This window comes from Gambusia affinis, linkage group LG02 (genome assembly GCF_019740435.1).
Source record: "Gambusia affinis linkage group LG02, SWU_Gaff_1.0, whole genome shotgun sequence".
Lineage (NCBI taxonomy): Eukaryota > Metazoa > Chordata > Actinopteri > Cyprinodontiformes > Poeciliidae > Gambusia > Gambusia affinis.
Window position 1 is genome coordinate 29,715,752 of NC_057869.1, and position 6,280 is coordinate 29,722,031.

At 37.9% G+C, this 6,280-nt stretch overlaps 3 non-coding genes across 3 annotated transcripts; all 3 read left to right on the forward strand.

Annotated features, from left to right (window-relative positions):
- The first annotated feature begins 281 nt into the window (after nucleotides 1–281).
- On the forward strand, nucleotides 282–354 carry trnaf-gaa. Its single transcript has one exon. It is a non-coding gene; the product is annotated as a tRNA-Phe (tRNA).
- Nucleotides 355–559: 205 nt separating this feature from the next.
- trnaf-gaa lies at nucleotides 560–632 on the forward strand. The gene has a single exon. It is a non-coding gene; the product is annotated as a tRNA-Phe (tRNA).
- A 234-nt stretch (nucleotides 633–866) lies between these two features.
- trnaf-gaa lies at nucleotides 867–939 on the forward strand. Its single transcript has one exon. It is a non-coding gene; the product is annotated as a tRNA-Phe (tRNA).
- The last annotated feature ends 5,341 nt before the right edge of the window (nucleotides 940–6,280 follow it).

Sequence of the window (6,280 nt, forward strand, 5' to 3'; positions counted from 1 at the left end):
TTTTTTCCAAGAAAACAAGTACTTATCCACAGACTCTGTTCCTCCTTACTGCATAACACTCCACCGCTGAAGAAAAATCTTGTTAAATATTGTTGGGCAGTTAAGGTCTGGCATTAACAATAAGTCCTCGTTAAAATCAATAAAAAAATTTCTTGTTTTAGCAAAACCTTTCCTGTCACCAGACAACTAGCTTTCATCACTCCACTATCAATAGTCTCATCTCATGCCCTGTTGTCAAGCCCCAGGAGCGATCATTGTGTAGATTTTGTACAGGATACGTGGCCGAAATAGCTCAGCTAGGAGAGCGTCAGACTGAAGATCTGAAGGTCCCTGGTTCAACCTCGGGTTTCGGCAAATATGAAAAGATTACATGAGAAGGATTTTGGCAATACTGAATTTGACTGAGGTCGGGCATTAACAACAAGTAATCGATACAACGCTTTCTTGGTTAAGCAAAGCCTATCCTGTAACCAGACAACTATTTTGCATCACTCAATTTTCCAGTCTAATCTTATGACCCCAGGAGCGATCATTGTATGGTTTTTGTACTGGAAATGTAGCCGAAATAGCTCAGCTGGGAGAGCGTCAGACTGAAGATCTGAAGGTCCCTGGTTCAACCCCGGGTTTCGGCAAATATTAAAAATGTGAAAAGATTATAAAAAGATATTTTGGGCAACACTGAACTTAATTGAGGTCTAGCATTAATAATGAGTCCTCGTTATAATCGATACGCTTTCTTGGTTTAGCAAAACCTTTCCTGTCACTAGACAACTAGCTGTCATCACTCCATTATCAATAGTACCATCTTATGCCCTGTTGTCGAGCCCCAGGAGCAATCATTGTATGGTTTTTGTACAGGATACATGGCCGAAATAGCTCAGCTGGGAGAGCGTCAGACTGAAGATCTGAAGGTCCCTGGTTCAACCCCGGGTTTCGGCAAATATTAGAAATTTGAAAAGATTACAGGAAGATATTTTGGTCAATATTAAACTTCATTAAATGAGACCAAAGCTTTATTTCATTGCATACACCATCTTTGGTGGAGCAACAGCAAAGCACATCTACCCAAACATGGCACACCAAGTAAAGTTTGTAGGCAGGAGCATCGTGATATGGGACTGTGTTCATGATGTGGTCCCGATAAAAGTGAAGGAAGGTTGAAGGGAAAAATGTACATGGACTCTCTTGACGAGATTCTAAACAAGGATGGATTTTGAAAGGAGTCAATAACCACAAGCTCAGCTAAGAAACTTCCCATTTGAATCCAGTTGACATATAATAATTTATTGAATACTGCTAAAAACTGACTACATTACTTCTTGTCTTTTAAAGCCTCTGTGGATGCTATAGTTAGTGCAGCCCACTGGGAATTGAAACTGTCATGCCGCGGGAATGACCAGAAATATTACATATACAAAGTCCTGGGCTGTCAGGGGGAACAAATTCACACAATAAGGTCATGTTTGAGGCTTCGCTTGACTGCTAAAGGGTGAAAAGACTTTGTGAGCCCCAGATTGCTGAAATTTCCCCTCTGTACTTTCAAGATTGCTCATTTTATTTTTTCCCATGTTAGATAAAGTCAGACCTTTAATATATGTAGTTCCACCTGCTTAAAGGAGGCAGAAAAATATCTGCAAACATTACAATGAAAGTTTTTACATATATTTTATACATTCTTAAATGTGTCATAATAAATTTGGAAAATTAAGAAAGTATTATAATAGAATCCATGGCAACCACCTGCCCTCTAAGGTTGTAGAGGTTGTGTAATTTCACCCCAACAGCTGTTTCATGATGTTTGGTAGCCACTAGAGACAGGCTTTCCTCATATAGAGATGGTGGCAGCATGGTACTGAGGGGACACTTTTCCTTAAGCTGGCCATAGCTTGTGTGAGGGGAATATACAAGGCAGCTTTGGAGAATAGAGAAAAGAAGACTCACAGATGTAATTCAAGGTAAGATACAAATTCACAATCTCAATATCAAGGATCATTTTTGTTCATGTTTGATAAATAATGAAAATCCAAAAGATAAATATGACTTTGTGGTTGTAACGTGATCAAATATGAAGGTGTTCCAGTGGTAGGAATACGTTTTGAAGATACTCAGAAAGTATAATCCTTTTGCTTTCGTTCAGTCTGCAGTGGGAGACTTGTTAAAAGTTAAACGAGACTGCCCAAAAGTTTCAGTCATCAAACTTTACCTAAAATAAAACAAAACCTAAAATATTTCCTTCAAATGTCTGGACCAGTTTTATTATGTGGAAACATGTAAGAATAGAAACTCAGTGTTTTTTAGTTATTCATTTCATTACTTTTAGAAGACCAAAAATCAGCAGTTTCTTTATTCTTGCGTTGCCGCTTTATGTGTGGTGTTTAAATCTATGTTCTCTTTTTTATTCCCATTTTTTTCCACTTGCTGTTTGACTGTTTCTTCACACCTCAGTTGTGTTCGTTCTCACGGCTGTTCCTCATCTGGTGTTTCCTTTGGTGATGTGCAACTGAAACCAGATATTTTTATACAGGGTAGAAAAAGACACACAACCAGTAGTCTTACTACTGCTGATATCAAATCAGAACAAACATGCCCTAGTCTAAGTCATTCAGGATTGATAAAGTTATTTTTATTTTTTAAATACCAAATCAACAAAAGGGAGAATTTGGGAGAGAATTTCTGAAAACTTTCCTAAATTTCAGAATTTTTCATACTTTCATCAGTATTTGGAAAATTCTGCTTTTGTCAAAGGTTTTTGGATACTCTAATATTTTTTTAAATAAAACATTTGCTGGAATTTTGCCCGTTCATCCTAACCAATCTGTTCCAAAACAGTCAGGTTTATAGGCCACCTTACTGGCTCAAGATTTTGCAAGTCTGATAGAAATATTGTCTATATGATCAATACATTGTGAATGTCTATACTAAAATATTCACTTTACTGCCGTGGAACAACAACTGTACTGTTAAACAGAGAATCCATGTTCGGTCAAATTTTGAACTAAATTTCATCTCAATGATCAAAAATTTTAATTATTTAAAGGGGTGGTATACTTAGAAGTGAGCATGTGCTCTGTGATACTTGCTCAAAGCTTATTTCATCATGTTCTTTAATTAGAAAAACGTTCGACTACAATTCTTAGAATCCACATACCATACAGCTTACTAGGTTTTGTCTTTAAAAAAACAGAATTACATTTAGCCAGTGAAAACAATGTAAGTCCTGAGTAAGTAGTTTTAGTTAAAGTCTAAAAGACAGTCTTTAAATGCCACTTGTTTACATCCTTTCCAACCTGGGTGCTGTTTGTAGAACTGAAATTGATCTAAACTGGGCCAACTGTAGCTCTTCAGGAATATACCTGTTCCTGGTTAGGGTGTGTGAGTATTGGAGTTCCTCTTAAGGGCTTTCCCCTACTTTGATACTACAACCCTTTCAAAAACAGGTGCTTCCCTGGTGGTTAAAGTGGTCTCTGGGTGTATTTTGCTCTTAGTGAAACTTCTCATCGCTCTTTCTTTTTTTCCCCCATTATGAGAATGTCATTATTGCACATCTCCCAGGGCAACTGTGGCTACTGTCCAGTAGCGTGTGAATGGGTGAATGACTAAATGTAGTTTAAAGCACTTTGGCTTCCTATGGGCTTAATAAAGCGCTACACAAGTACAAGCCAGTTACCATTTTACTGTGCCTGGCCAGTGTGTTAACCTTTTTTACTCTGCTTGGGGGGTTTTTTATGTATAGATTTAAGGATATAGCAGTGTTAAACTTGTTTGTTGTCATGGTGGATCTTAAAGACCCAACTCACAGAAAGCCAACCACTGAAGTGTGGCATTAATTAGATTGTTTTATTTTCTCATAAAAATAAAAATAAAATTTGAAAAAAGCACAAACTTAAAGCGGATTGACATTAGTCAGGAACAGACCTGAACTCAGCAAAACAGAACACAGAACAAAGAATATCTGCTAAAACAGACAACTAAGAAGTTGCAGTATGTAACTTTTGTAAAAACAATAAATAAAAAAATAAAAAAATGGATATTTATTAAAACTATCACCATGTCATGAGTGTATGAGTTGCACAATCTGCAAAAAGATTGCACTCCTTCATGTGATTTTATAGCCGTCTGAATAAATACAAAAACAGCCAATCAGAGCCAGGAGGTGGGGTTTAGCTCTGTTAATCATCCTTGTGTACAAGCTGCTAAATGTGCTACAGTAAAATTGTTTCTATGCATTCATGGTGGCCATGATAAATTGACATAGCGACATGCACATGGGAAGGAGCTCTGAGACCCTCCTCCTGGTTCTGATTGGTTGTTTCTAGTTAGCACTGGGAGAAACTTCATTATCACAGATTATCTGTCACATACGAAACTGAAATAGTGACAGTTAAAACAAATATTAAAAGAAAACAGACCTAATAGTGCAAAAACTATGATACATAAATAACAAAAGCCACAAACCAAAACCCACAACATGCAAGAATCGTGACATTTGTAACAATAACTAGTGTTTTGGTTTCTTTGACCTCACTAAGTACAGGTGGGAGATTATGCTGTCTAATTAAAACCCCTTAACAAGCAGCTCAATGCCCTCGTTACGTTTTTCCATTGTATTTTCCAGGTGTGAGAGTTAAAGGGTTAAAAGTTGGCTGAGTGTCAGTACTGTGTTCAGAGTTTAGACTTCCCAGGATTCTTTTGACCACATATGGAGATTTCGACAACACAGACCTACTGTACATAGGGGTCAATAATCTAATGGGACAGGATTTTACTTGCTGCTGACAAGCATGAGCAAACATTCTCTGCTGTGGGCTGTTCCCTGTTAATGCCAAAACCCCTAATAGTTCATCCATTAAGAGGTCCAACACAGTGTTTTCAGGTCTTTTATCAAGTTAGATGATTAGATAAGAAACAGATCTAGACATGAAACTGATTGCTAAGTCTCATTTAACTGGTGCTTATCTGTTCTCATTTGGGGGATTCTTACTCCGTTCAACTTTGTCATGCAGTGTTTCCCCCAGTGTATCATAAACCTGTGGTAGGGAATGTCATATAATATAAACCAGGCTTTACCTGTGTCCCCCACTGGGCTTAGCATTGCTTATTTATTAAAGTTTTCTTCTTTTTTTTTAGACTTTATAGTTGATGTTCAGATATTAATCTTCCAATCTTCCAATAACACATAATTATCAACTGATAATTTCCAGTTTCCTGTCAACTCTGTCTCGTTTAAAACTCCTGCTCTTTCTGAAACTCTACCTTCCTGAAGTCATCACAACTTGGCTCCTTTATGAACTCCATCACAAGTTTTTTGTTTTGTTTTTTTTTTAACCAGTGTTTCAATGAGAAGTAACTCATATAATGAGGTCAGCAGAGGAAAAGTCCCACCAGGTGTTTGCTAATTGCTAGGGGCTAGTCTTAAGGAACTGAACGGTTGCCATGGGAGATTAAAGGATTTCTCAGACATGCATGAAAGTAATAATGCAACACTCCAGGTATGTTTTTGATGAGGAGACAACATTATAACATGATCTAAAGTTCACGATGATGAACTGGGCATCATCCCACTGGGCATTATCCTATACAGCCGATGCCCAATCCAGCTTTTGGAATCAGATTAGAGGAAAACACTACACTTTTTTTCCCTCTGCACAAATCTTTGAAAACAGCATTTTCTTCCACTTTAGAGTTATGAGCTTCTTTGTGTTAGTCTGCCGCAAAGGTTCTTTAAATGCTCCGAAGTTTGTGGTTGCGACATACAAAAGCTCAAGGGGGCCATCAGCAAATCAGCAAACCGCCATGTCTTTCTAGCCTTGTGAATGTGTGAGAGTTACTCTCCGCACACTTGTTATCACATGGCAGTTGGATCTTTATTACTCTTTGCGATTCAAAAGTCATACCCTACCCTGCAGACAAACAAACCTCTCCCCCCTTCCACACACACACAAGCACACACACATACACACACACACACACACACAGAGCCGTACATTTCCTTGCAGACAATAAACCACTCATGTCGACTGTTGGAACAGCAGACAGAGGAGAGCCAGGTGCACTTCCCTCTTTCTCTCCTCTCACTCTGTTCCCTTTATGCTGTCTTCTGCCATGTTTGTAATTTGAAATGACAGAATTTAGTCATCTAAGTAGATGTGACGATGGTGCCATATTTGCTCTCTCTTCGACAAACTTGTGGACCCAATTTTTATCCACATAAAAGTTAAATTGTGGATATTATTTATCCACAATATCCAATAGTAAAGGATGTTTGAAACATCCAACATTC